This window comes from Eumetopias jubatus, unplaced genomic scaffold, assembly GCF_037043125.1.
Source record: "Eumetopias jubatus isolate StellerSeaLion01/CBP00866 unplaced genomic scaffold, mEumJub1_p1.0 scaffold_3, whole genome shotgun sequence".
NCBI classification, from domain to species: domain Eukaryota; kingdom Metazoa; phylum Chordata; class Mammalia; order Carnivora; family Otariidae; genus Eumetopias; species Eumetopias jubatus.
Genome location: NW_028274809.1, coordinates 183417192 through 183430519, shown reverse-complemented (window position 1 = coordinate 183430519; position 13328 = coordinate 183417192). Strand labels below are relative to the sequence as shown.

General features: G+C 39.8%; 1 protein-coding gene across 2 annotated transcripts in view; it reads right to left on the bottom strand.

The window, feature by feature from the left end:
• PCCA (propionyl-CoA carboxylase subunit alpha) overlaps positions 1 to 13328 on the bottom strand; it is a 393065-nt gene that overhangs the window by 301488 nt on the left and 78249 nt on the right. The gene's annotated exons all lie outside the window — the stretch shown is intronic.

The window sequence follows — 13328 nt, the reverse complement described above, 5'->3', positions numbered from 1 at the left end:
TAATTATGTCAGAATGGTGCAAGGAGGGTGATGGTTGTCTTGAAGGACTTTGGCTCTGATTCTGAATGAAATTGGAAGCAAATAAAGGTATTTTGTGGTTTGGTTTTTAGCCAAGAAATGCTTTGATATCCTGACTTACATGCTGACAGATCATTCGGACTGGGTTTTGAGACTACCCTAGAGGGAGGTAAGGATGGAAACCTGGACGGCAAGTGGGAAGCTAATGCAATGACGCAGATGAGAGATGCTGGTGACCAGAACTGATGGTAGTGCTGGGAGTGGTGAGAAGTGGTCAGATTCCAAGCTCATTTCAAAGGGAGAGCCAAGAAAATCAATCCCCTTCCTGAAATGTCCTTTCCCTTCTTGTAAGTCCATGCTTCTCCTCTACAATCTTCTCTATCTAAATGCTATCTGTCTTCAAGGCCTAGTTGAAATGCCACCTTCTTCATGAGACTTCCCTAGACACTCCTGCCCGATCAAAAGTAATCTCTTCATCTGACTTTTCCACAAGGCCATCTATGACACTCTGATGAACTAACCTCCTCCCTACTGCATCTCTTCCCCATCACCTTCTTCGGCGTAGTGAACCTTCTTCATCTTTGTATTCACCAGCATCTGCCGCATCAAAAGGTATATGCCAACCAATCAGTTAAGTTCTAAGTTTCTCCTGGCTCAAAAAGCTCATGATTTTCTTCTACATGTATACTTCATTAACTCCGAAAAAGCTAGGGTCACGAAACAGAGCTTTACAGGGGCACAGGGCTTTTACGATAGGTGTCAATTCTTAGGAAGGAAACCAATAGCTATACAAATACAAAATACTCTTCTTCACTAACACACACACACACACACACACCCCTTATATAAAGTTTGACAATGTTCTCTCCAGCTATCCCAATCACAAACCTACCAGAATTAACTACTACTTTCATGTAACACCTACACTAGATATGCTCTGATGGCTGAAATTACCACACTGCCCTATAATTAGGGGGTATAACAAACATTTTGTGGCAGACTTACCCAGCTCAGAACTTTCCTGAACTGTCCTTTACCCAACCACGGCAAAAGACCCCTCAACTGCAGCCCTTTTGAATTATATGATCTTGCCCCTGAACACAGATGATTGGCGCAAAAAGCAGCTAACCCAAATTACATCCATCATAGTCCCTTTTCTGGGAATAAGGACAGAAAGAAAAATGCAGCTTTCCTCTTTTCAGGATACAAGACCTAAAACACCTAAGCTCAGGAACTATGATTTTTGGCATGTTCCACTGGGCCATGCAAGCAGAGAAGCAGAGGATGAAAGCAGACAGGCATGCAGAAAGATTTTAAAGAAAGAAGCAAAAGCAGAGAAACAAGCTAACAGCTGGCTAGTCTGTTTCTAATACTTTCCTCAAGCCTACCTATCTTCTAACTCTTGGACCTCTCAACACACCCATGTATGATATGCAGATAGTTCTGGCTGCCTGGCAACATTATTAAAGCAACTCACAGTCCTGAGACTGGTTTCCTAATAAGGAAAGGTTAAAATTCTTTAATCTCTGTTTTTTTCCAATTTTCACTAAATATTAATAATAGAGTATTTTTTCAGTCCCTAAATCCAATGCAAAAAAGTCTTAAAACAAATCAAAAGCCAATACCCATAAATAAGTTTCCTCAAAAAGCAAGTTCTGTACTCTATTTAACTTAGTTCCTCAGTGTCTAGCATAAACATCCCTACTCTCCCCTCACCCAACATATACCCCCACCAACCTTTTGGACAGAAATCCTTCTAAAAGTACATCTCACAGTTCTTGATTTCTCTGCCATTCTCTTGGATCTATCTCCCATTCTGCTAGCTATCCCTCATGGTCACAATATGGCTGTCAGCAGCAGCAAGCTTTCTCTTCTTCACAAAATGTGTGGGAGGAGAAGGGGGGGAGGGGAAGGAGAGAGGCACACTGGTGCTAAAGCTTAGAATGAGCAAGTTTCTCTCCTAAGGAATCTCCAAAAAAGCTTCTCATGCTTCATTGACCCAAACTGGCTTAAGCCTTCACTGACTCATCCCTAAATCAGTAATTGTCAGGGAAGATAAGGTGATCATAACTGGCTTAACTAAATCACCCATGGGAGAAAAGATGTTGGACAAGCTAACTGTCCGCTACAATGGGAGAGTGCCTGTGCACGTGCACACCTGACCTTTACAAGCATTTTATTTAAGTGTGTCTGTGTGGTATAATGATCACCTGCTAGCCAGGCAGAAAACCAAAGCAGATCAGTAATTAACACTGGTAGGAAGTTATCAAAGGATACCGAACTTCAAGCGGCCACCTTAAACTGGAATGCCATATATTCCCTTGTATCCACACCTAGCCGCTAAGTGCTCTTGGGACTTGAAGGTCAAAGGTTCCCAAGAGCTGTCTAACTGGAGTGTTTTTCAAGATTGAATAATCTGGACTTGGGGAAATAAACCATTGTGGGAAGATGAGTGATTCTTGGTATTAGATTAACCTTTGACGGTAAGGGTGTGGCTTACTGAAAAGTCCATGATTTGCAAAGTATAAATTAGAAGATAGCTTTGATTTCACAGAGCTGTGTCCTGAGAGCATCTGCAGGTGAGGAGGTATGAGACTTTACCTACTTCTACAACACTGTTTGTTATATTCAGTATGGAATTTAAATTTTTCTACTCATTACTCATATCACATTATTCTTCAGTTTGATATGCACTCTTCTTATCGTAATAAAAGAGTACATCACATTATGTCATCACATGCTTTAATTCCCCCCAGTGGCTTCCTAATGCCACACAGATGAAAATCCCAGCTTGTGACGATGGCCCAATTGATCTGCCCTGAGCCTACCTTTCCAACCTCTACCACATGCTTCCTCATTCATTATTCTCCTACCACACCAGCTTCTTTCTCTCAAGCCACAGGCTCATCTCATTCCTGCCTCAGGACACTTACATCTGCCATTCCCTCTATGTGGAGAGGGCTTGCCCTGGATCTTCACATGCTGCCTGCTCCTTCTCATCTTTGCTATTTCAGTTCAAGTGTCACAACCTTCTCTGCACCCCACCCCCACCCATGACCCCCACCACATACATATCCACACCCACACCCATGCCCACCCCTACCCCACCCCCGCCACACACCCCCTAAACTATGACCCCTCTATAGAGCACGGCCTTTGGGTCAGACACTAATCCCTGATCCAATCAACTATCAATAGAGTGACAGGATCACATGATAAAGAAAGCTTGGTAATCTAAACAGGAACTGCATGCTACAGGCCAAGAGCAGCAAGAACAAGTCAAATATCAGTAACCAAACTAAACTGAAAACACAGAAATGATTAACCAGCCAAGTCTATCAGGATTCTCAGTATCCTAAAAGATCATGAGAGCATTTGGGGCCAAAAAAGTAAATTATTGCCCCAATTCAAATACCAGCTGTAGGTTTTAGTCTTCTTTTCAGTAAAATACATATATCAAACTTTCTCTTATTCCTTAAAAACACAGCAAGCATAGGGCGCCTGGGTGGCTCAGATGGTTAAGCATCTGCCTTCGGCTCAGGTCATGATCCCGGGCTCCTGGGATCGAGTCCCGCATCGGGCTCCCTGCTCCTTGGGAGCCTGCTTCTCCCTCTGCTTCTCTCTCTCTCTCTCTCTCTCTCTTTCTCTCCCCCTCTGTCTCTCATGAATAAATAAATAAAATCTTTAAAAATATATTAAAAAAAAAAAAACACGGCAAGCATAAAAGGAAGACACGAAAGTCACTGAGCATCTCTAAAAGAATGCACATGAGATGTTATTCAACAGTTTTTGGTGGGTAGGGGATGGGCTAGATGGGTGATGGGTATTAAGGAGAGCCCTTGTTGTGATGAGCACTGGGTGTTGCATGTACTGGATCAATCACTGAACTCTACTCCAGAAACCAATATCGCACTACATGTTAACTAACAAAATTTAAATTTAAAAAAATAAAACAGGAGTTTTTATCAGCATATAAATTCGACTGTATAAAATCAGTTATTTACAGAAGCAATTAATTACCTCAAGATACAAATATTTAACTTTATTATTATTCTGTAAAATTCAAGGTAAAGAAAAAGACCTTACAGACAAAAATCTAAGTTAACGGTGAAAAAAAAAATGCTGTTAAATCTTGTGTCTAAGTTACATCTTAAAATAGGCATTAAAACAGGATTCAAAGAAGCAAAAATACTGTAGAAAACAGTAATTCTGTACCTAAAAAAAAATTCCTAAAAACATTTGCCCCGTAGATGTTGCCAGAACCTCCCATCCTTCTAGATTTGGGGCATCTTAGGAGTCTGTGCCAGCAACCCACACCAGTGCTTGTAAGGGCAGCTAAAGTAGTCCACTCTCAAAATTCTGAAAAAAATATTTGGGGGGGGTGTCAGTAGGCAGTAAATTAAAGCCTTATGCAGTGAAAAGCAAGTAACTTGAAAAATGTACAGGGGCAATGAATCCTGAAGTTATCAGGCATCAAAATGTTTTGTATAGTTAAGCTAGAAAATCTAAATTTTCTATTTCTCGACTATTTTCTAAAAATATGTGAGAACTGCTAAACGTGGCTCCTGGGTTTAAGATGCTACTTGTCAACTATATGTAAAACTATTCAGTGAATTTACATAAGCATCTTGTCTACTTTTTAAGTTGAAATAAAATCTACACAGTATCCAAGTAACTGAACAGGAAAATTTTATGAATCAAATTAAATAACCCAATGTTTTCTGGTAGGAAGAACATATTACTACATAAAACATTTATCAGATATTCAGAAGTGGACAACAAAAAACAAGACCTGAATGCAACTGAAGTCTGGTAATATTAAGAACCTAATCTAAGAAATGTTGCTTCAAGTACTCACCACTTTTTTTTTTTTTTTAAGATTTTATTTATTTATTTGAGAGAGAGAGAATGAGAGAGAGAGAGAGAGCACGAGAGGGAAGAGGGTCAGAGGGAGAAGCAGACTCCCTGCTGAGCAGGGAGCCCGATGCGGGACTCGATCCCGGGACCCCAGGATCATGACCTGAGCCGAAGGCAGTCGCTTAACCAACTGAGCCACCCAGGCGCCCAAGTACTCACCACTTTTAAAACAGAATTCTACCTCTACAATGCAGATCTATTCAAATAGGAAAAGGAGAATCTCTACTTTTATTTAACAATTAGCAGGAAAAGAATATCTCCTTCACAGTGAAATTTTTAAAGACACACTTTATATATAAAGAGACCACTTAGTACCATGCTCAAATTTTCAGTAACAAGAAAATTAAAATGTAATCAGTATGATGGGAATATTTCCTTGGGTCTTTTTTTTTTTTTAGCTCTGAGAATGTCTGAAGTCTTGAGCTATTTTTACCTGCTCTTCTTGAAGGAACTGATTTATGTTTTATATCTTAAAATGGCTTGGAAATGGTAAAAACAGAAATAATCGATTTTCTTTTTCAACAGGGGGCCAGGCAAGGCTTCCTTTGCCAAGATTCAAACAGATACACCCTTCTCAACACATCATGAGTGTGTGTAAAATAGCATCTTAGAGCTCACTTTTAGATTTTTTTTCATTTTTTTTTTTACTAAAAAGAATGGAACTAAGGTGTTTACTAAATAAATAATGTACCTGAGAAACAGAGGAATTCTACATTTCTTTATCTGACCCTAAGTCTACTAACCAAGTATCACTAAAACTATTTAAACGCTCATTATACAAGAGGCAATTTGCCAGTAATTGAAAAAAGCCTACAAAATTAACAAATGAATGCTATTCTGATACTAGAAAGCTGGCAATGGTTACACAAGCTTTAGCCTTCTAAAACCATAATCAGAACTGGGACGATTAATCAACATTTTAACACTTCCCATCTGTACAAGTGCTCAAGGTAGTGCTTACTGTCACTTGACAAGTTGCTCAGCACTGCAAAATTTGATAATTCATGTCTTACTGAATTTTTCCTGACTTGGAAGAAAATAAAACACCAATTAAAAGCAGATGTCACCTTTAATTCTAACTGGCTGACAAACTTCTAATTTTTTTACCCAGTGCACAGACAGAACACACGTAGATGACAATTTAGACAGTTAAATATTCAAAGTCACCGATACCCCCACAAATTTGCAAGTGATTTTCCAGAACTTAATCCCATGGGGTTTGATCTGGCAGGCATCCAGAAAGAATAGTTTCAAGTAGTCATCTAGAAGTACATTTATTGTTACATTTTTGCAAAGGCTTCAAGTACTGATCCGAACATTACTAAATTACTCTTCAAGATTCTCATCTTGACCTTCATACATATAAAAAACAAAACCATGTTGCTCCTCTATTAAAACTCTAGCTAATGAAAACGAAAAGATTTAATAAACTGTGGTTAACATACCTTCAGGCTTAAATGATCCAAAAGCTAATCACATCCAACTTAAATTTACCATAAAATAGTAATAATCTGACTTAGAGTACTCATGTTTTTCAATGTCTTTTAATACTGTAGTCAGTCATAAATTCATTGACTTTTGATTCTAACCATGAATTGTGAACAAAACTTCCTAAATTCAATGTTTTGGAAAGCAGCACAAAAAAAAAGTAAGTAGATAAACAGATACCAGATGATCAAACACACCCAACTGGCAATATTAATACCTACATTCTTACAACTCAGATTTCAATATATATGAAAGTAAACTTAAAATGTAAAAAGAATTAGCAGCACATTTTTAATCTCCTAAAGATAGCCAGGCTAGTGTTTCCTTATGCACAAAGTAACTTGTAATACAATGCTGAGTTCTAAAAATGCTTTATTTTTATTATATCAAATTTTTCTCCAAAAGAAAACTTGTGGATCTTCCCCAACACCCCAATTTCAAAGACAACATTAACACGGAGTCTGTCCCTATGTCCAGGAACACTGACCACGGCGGCCTCCACAGATTACCCTTTAATGATCTATGCAAGCGTTCAAAAGCCAGAACAAGCTGGTACCAATCAGGCAAAGAGGGAAAAATGAATCCCAGAAGGAATCACCACAAAGATCCCAATCACAATAATGGGGTCCCTAGGAGCTGTAAAGCCGATCAAGCCCTTTGCTTCTGTGGATTCATTGCATAACAATCAGACTTCCCTTAATAGTTAGAAGGGGTAAAGGAACCAGGTTGATTCTCTGTTCACTTCCTAGGTCTAACAGAGTATTTTCACTTTAACAGAAAGTCTGCCTTGAAAGAAGAATCTGGGGAAGATGAAATGGAAAGGTGGTCACAAAAAGGGTATTTAAGGGGATAGTCTACCTGGAACAACTTCTGTAGGCCTCATCTCTGCATTTTCATCCTGCTTCATGCATTGCTAATCAGAGATCCACGAGAAGCTTCAGAACCAACTGAAAGGCCTGGCAGGGTATTTGGCTTTCAATTCTTCTACTCTGTTTATTCCCAATATATATTCATCGGGCTTAGGAACAACTCTTGAACAAGCGCAGCCACTCAGCAATGAAATGTAAATTACTGGCATGTGCTGAAACCTGGACTTGCCACCACTAATGAGCACATTAAAGGAAAATGCTCACTGGATGACTGCAGCCCTTTTACTTAACCCTGTGCACAGGGAAAGCCACAATTCAACATCAATTAAAGGGGCTAGCTGCAGAACAGTAACAGAGCAGCCCTGTCACCACTTTTAATACCTCAGAGACCAAAAAGCTAAGACAAACGCAAAATTTCTACCCAACCTCAAGTAAAAATATTGTGCAAAACATGATTGTCAACGTGGTCAGCTTTGGTTAAGATTTGTGCAACCTGTTTCAAAGCCATCCTGACTTCAATTTCCTATGAATGAAAATAAGATCTCTGGTTATCGAAAAAGAAAAATCAACAAGATACTAAATTATTAGTTTCTTCATTAGTCAACAAATTTGGACTTAGTGATCTAAAGCTCACCAGGGACTCAGCAAGACTCTGAAAAGTTTAGAAGCTTGTCAAGAAAAAAATTATCCTATAAACTAATGATTTAGGTCTCAAAATAAACAAAATATTTGCTATACATGAGCAAGGCCTCATTTATTGGCGCTCAAAATATTAGCCTGTTCACCATATCATCTGCAATTTATAACAGAAAAACCTAAAATGAAATGTGAACAGACATCTAGAATCTATTATTAACTTTTGAAATAAATTATGATTTTCAGGGGCACCAGGCTGGCTAAGTCAGTAGGAGGTGGCGTCTCGTGATCTTGGGCTCATGAGTTCAAGCCCCATGTTGGACACAGACCTTACTTTAGAAAAATAAAGTAATTAAAATATCAAAATAAGGGGCGATGGAATGAAGGTATCATTAACATGTTAATTTGCTATTTTGAGTTACTGTGTGACTTTTTTCTAAAGAATACAGTAAGTAAGCACTTGTAATATTAACGGTGGAATATAATTTTATCTTTCTCTGATTACCTAAAAAGTATGCCAGATGCTTAAATCCCCACCTCAAAATTAATCACAATACCACACACACTAATATTTTTTTCTGACTAAATTTTAGTTTTCCATACAATCTGTGCAGTTAAACCAGCTTTTTATGACCCTCAGGGTTTGAAAGAATAAACTTCAATCAAAAGAACTAATCACCTACTAGTATGTGATTAGGAAATTTTGTTGTTGTTTTTTTTAATTTTGAGAGAGAGAGAGCACGAGCGGGGGGGGGGGGGGGCAGAGGGAGAGGTACAAGCAGTCTCCCCACTGAGCAGGGAGCCCAACACAGGGTTCCATCCCAGGATCCTGAGATCATGACCTGAGCAGAAATCAGATGCTTAACTTTGACTGAGCTACCCAGGCACCCCACACACACACCATTTTTTTTAAAGATTTTATTTATTTTATTTGAGAGAGAGAGAATCTCAAGCAGGCTGCCCACTCAGTAAAGAGCCCTAGGTAGGGCTCGATCTCACGACCCTGAGATCATGACCTGAGCCGAAACCAAGAATCAGATGCTTAACCGACTGAGCCACCCAGGCGTCCCAGGAAAATTATTTTACTTGATTCAATTCTTTCATGTATAAATTAGAGGTAATGATACCACAAGAGCATATAAAGAGAAAAAAGCACATAGGAAACACTTTTCATATTATTTGACAATCCCCAAAAAACAATCATTAGTTCACTAGGAACCCAAATACTCCCCCCTCCTATCAGAGTCCCATTTAGCAAGGTCTTCTCTTACTCTTAAGTATACCTGCTTATGCATCATGAGTCCAGCAGCTTTTTCTTTTATTTTAAAGAAAATGTAAACTGATGCAAGTAATTTGCACAGGGGATAAATACATTTGTCCACCTTCTAAAGGATATGAATTTCTGCATACTGGTCACTTTTTGGCACCCCCAAGAACTGTTTTATCTTCTAGCTCTTCTTATTCCTTATTTCATATCTTTTAATATCTGCAGCTCATCATCCCCATTACTGTTTTTAACCTCTACCAAATCCTGTTAAGGCTACTACTGTCCCTACACTCCACTCATTAAAACTGCACTGGCCAAGGCATCTGAAAGTGAGTCCTCCACCATGTGTGTTCTTGGCACTGCTGTAGCTGCCACACCCTGCAGCCAGAGCTACCACACTGCAGACTCCTCTACAAACCACCATTACTGCTTTCCACTGCTCTCCTTCTTCTGCTCTGTGCTTGTCTTCGTATTTCATCTGCTTCTTTTTCCCAATTCTAGCTTTTAGGGAAGAAACCTGAACTTTTTTTTCCAAAGATTTTATTTATTTGAGAGAGCGAGTGAGAGCACAAGCAGGGGGAGCGGCAGGCAGAGGGAGAAGCAGGCTCCCCGCAGAGCAGGGAGCCTGACGCGGGGCTCGATCCCAGGGTCCTGGGATCACGACTGAAGCCGAAGGCAGACGCTTAACCCACTGAGCCACCCAGAAGCCCCAAGAAACCTGAACTTTTACAGACAACTCTTTAGAGAGTCCCTTGAGGTCTGAAAATGTTCTACAAGCTAAAGATACCAAGAGGCTTAACTTGTTGTAATTATAAAATTATAGTCTTATCGGGAAAAAATAATGATGGGTGAGGAAAAAAGCTGAAAACAATTTAAGGTTTTATTTTGTCTTGTTCTGCAACAAGTTGTAGAATCTCTCCTTCAGAGGGAGCACAGCCCAGTAGTAGTTAGGCAGCTACAGGAGTGTAGGTAAGCCTGCATTCCAGTCTTTGCCCTGACACTGACAGCTGTCTGACTTTGAACAACTTGCTTACACACACCTTCCTTTTACTTCTTACACCTATAAAGTGAAAACAGAACTATCCACCCGCAGGGCGGTTACAAAAAGAAAATGGAGGAGCGCCTAGGTGGCTCAGTCCGTTAAGCATCTGACTCTTGATTTCAGCTCAAGTTATGATCTCAGGATTTTAAGATCAAGCCCTGCATCCAGCTCCACGCTGGGTGTGGAGCCTACTTAAGACGCTCCCTCTCCCTCTGCCCCTCCCAGCCTCCCTCTCTAAAGGAAAAAAAAAATGTTTTTAATTTAAAAATTTAAAAATAAAAAGCAAATGGAGCTAGTACATGTAGAGTGCCTGGCATAGCCCTGGCACACAATAACTACTCAAAACAAGTTGACAATCTGCTAAAGACAGAAATCTCATCCATTTGTATAGTGGTCACAGTCAATCTTGTTGCCTACACTCTTACTTTACCTAGATTCCTTATTTCCTTTCATCTTTCTCTACTATCCACTTTTAAAATTGCTTTTGCTTTGGGGAACCTACGTGGCTCAGGCGGTTAGGCGTCTAATTCTTGGATTCTGCTCAGGTCATGATCTCAGGGTCAAGGGACTGAGCCCCGCATTGGGTTCCACACTCAGCGGGGCATCTGCTTGAGTTTCTCTCTCTCCCTCTACCCGCCCCCCAGTTCATGCTCGCACTAGCTCGCTCTCTAAAAAAATAAATAAATCTTTAAAAATAAATAGCTTTTGCTTTTAAATGGTGTGATACACAACAGTCATAGCAGGAATGATTATAAAAACCACAGGCAGTCTGTATATACTTCACTGATAAATATGGGCCCAAGTTATAACTCCAAAGCATAAAGACTGCAAAACTAACTTACCAATATGTACAGAAGATAAAACCATATTATACTAACAGTCATATATAGATATCCAATATAAGATTTTTTCATGTAAAATAGGAAATAGATCCTAATAAATATTTGTTATTTCTAAAAGTAAAACTGTATCTCAAATGAGCTTGATGTGAGCAGCAAGGAGATTAAGCCCCTTTCCAAAAGTTTCTCTCACATATGGAAATATATATAAACAATTCCATTAAAATTGGCAAAGAATTATTTATGACTAGTAAGTAAAGTGGTAAACAATAGGAATTCAGAGATGAATAAGTAAAGGTCCTTGACATGACACGTAATTATAAGGCCAGAAAAGAATGCCAAAGCAGGGAGGGGAAGGGTAGTAAAAGAAATCTCGCTCTTTGATTAGAATGCTCTTCTCCCATGGCATCTCAGCTTAAAGGTCACCTATTCAGAGAGATTTTTGGGTACCACCTTCTCTAAGGGTGCCTGGGTGGCTCAGTTGGTTAAGCGACTGTCTTCGGCTCAGGTCATGATCCTGGAGCCCCGGGATCGAGTCCCACATCAGGCTCCCTGCTCAGCGGGGAGTCTGCTTCTCCCTCTGACCCTCCCCCCCTCATGCTCTCTCTCTCTCTCTCTCTTTTTCTCTCTCAAATAAATAAATAAATAAAAATAAAAAGGCCACCCAGTTACCTTTTGGCACAGCGTTTCTCAAATTTAGGGAGCTCAGAACCAAACAATGAGTATGTGAAGAACTAAATAAAAAGCTAAGAAAATATACATGGGATTCAAACACATATGCCCTAAGTATGTTGGGAACTGTGCATACACAAGAACAGAATACTTTTTGGTTGGCAAATTAGCATATCACATACTGTGCTTCAATATGGTGCCTCAGGAACTCTGTAACAGTATCTTTAGATAAGGTCCAGTCCAAAAACAAAACCCCAGCAATCATCCCATTACTTCTGCCTCTTTGCCCATTTTAGAAAGGATGCACTTAAAAGTTTAATTTTAGAATATATCCGAGGCAATAAGAATCACTAACTATATGTAACAGTGATAAATTAATGTACTTCATTTAATGTGACAAAATCTTCAATCTATTACTTTCACTAGAACAACAACAAAATCTTTCCTACTGAATTCTAAGTTTAGGGGTTATACACAAATAAATAGATGAAATTCAACCTTAAGAGATCACAAAGTTACTACAAATTAAAAATTGCACTGCAACCTAAAAACACAGGGAAGTTTCTCAATGTGCACTTTCTATATTTATTTCCAGAATTCCAAGTTTTAATTCAGCAACTTCTCTCACCTACTGAATAGTTAACAAGCATCTACTGAAAGCTTCAGTGATGCAAAAGAATTAAAAAGCATGATTTCTGCCTTCTACTCATGTACAAATTGGGTGACAATCAACAGATGACAGATAAAAATGTGATACAGCCATACCATGGACTTTATCAGACTTAGAAAGCAATGAGATTTTGACATACACAACAACATGGATGAAGCTTTAGGACATTATGCTCAAATAAGCCAGACACAAAAGGTAAAATATCCTATGCTTCCATTTCTAAGTTACCTAGAATAGGCAAATTCTAGGTATTCACCCATTCACCCATTCACAAATTCACCCATAAAGACAGAAAGTAAAACACACCTTACCAGGGGTATGGGTGGCAGTGATAGAGAGTTACTGTTTAATGGGTGCAAAGTTTCAGTTTGGGATGATGAAAAATTTCTAGACCTCATGAATAGTAGCGATAGCTGCACACTGTAAATGTACTTAATGCCACTGAATTGTACACTTAAAAATGGTGAAAAAGGGGGCACCTGCGTGGCTCAGTCAGTCGAGTGTCTGACTAGTGATCCGGGCTCAGGTCATGATCTCGGGGTCCTGGGATCCAGCCCTGCTCCAGGCTCCAGGCTCCAGGCTCCGCAGCAGGGGGCATGCTTGGGATTCTCCTCTCCCTCTATCCCTCCCTCCCCCGCCAGGCCCCCCGTTAAGGCACTCACTCACTCATCCTCTCTCAAAAATGTTTTTAAGTTTTTTTAAAGATTTTTATTTATTTATTTATTTGAGATAGAGCGGGGGAGGGGGAGCGCAGAGGGGTGAGAGGCAGAGGGAGAGGTCGAGAAGCAGGCTTCCCGCGGAGCACAGAGCCCGCTGCGGGGCTCGATCCCAGGACCCCGGGACCATGACCTGAGCTGAGCTGAAGGCAGTCGCTTAACGACTGAGCCACCCAGGCGCCCCTCAAATTTTT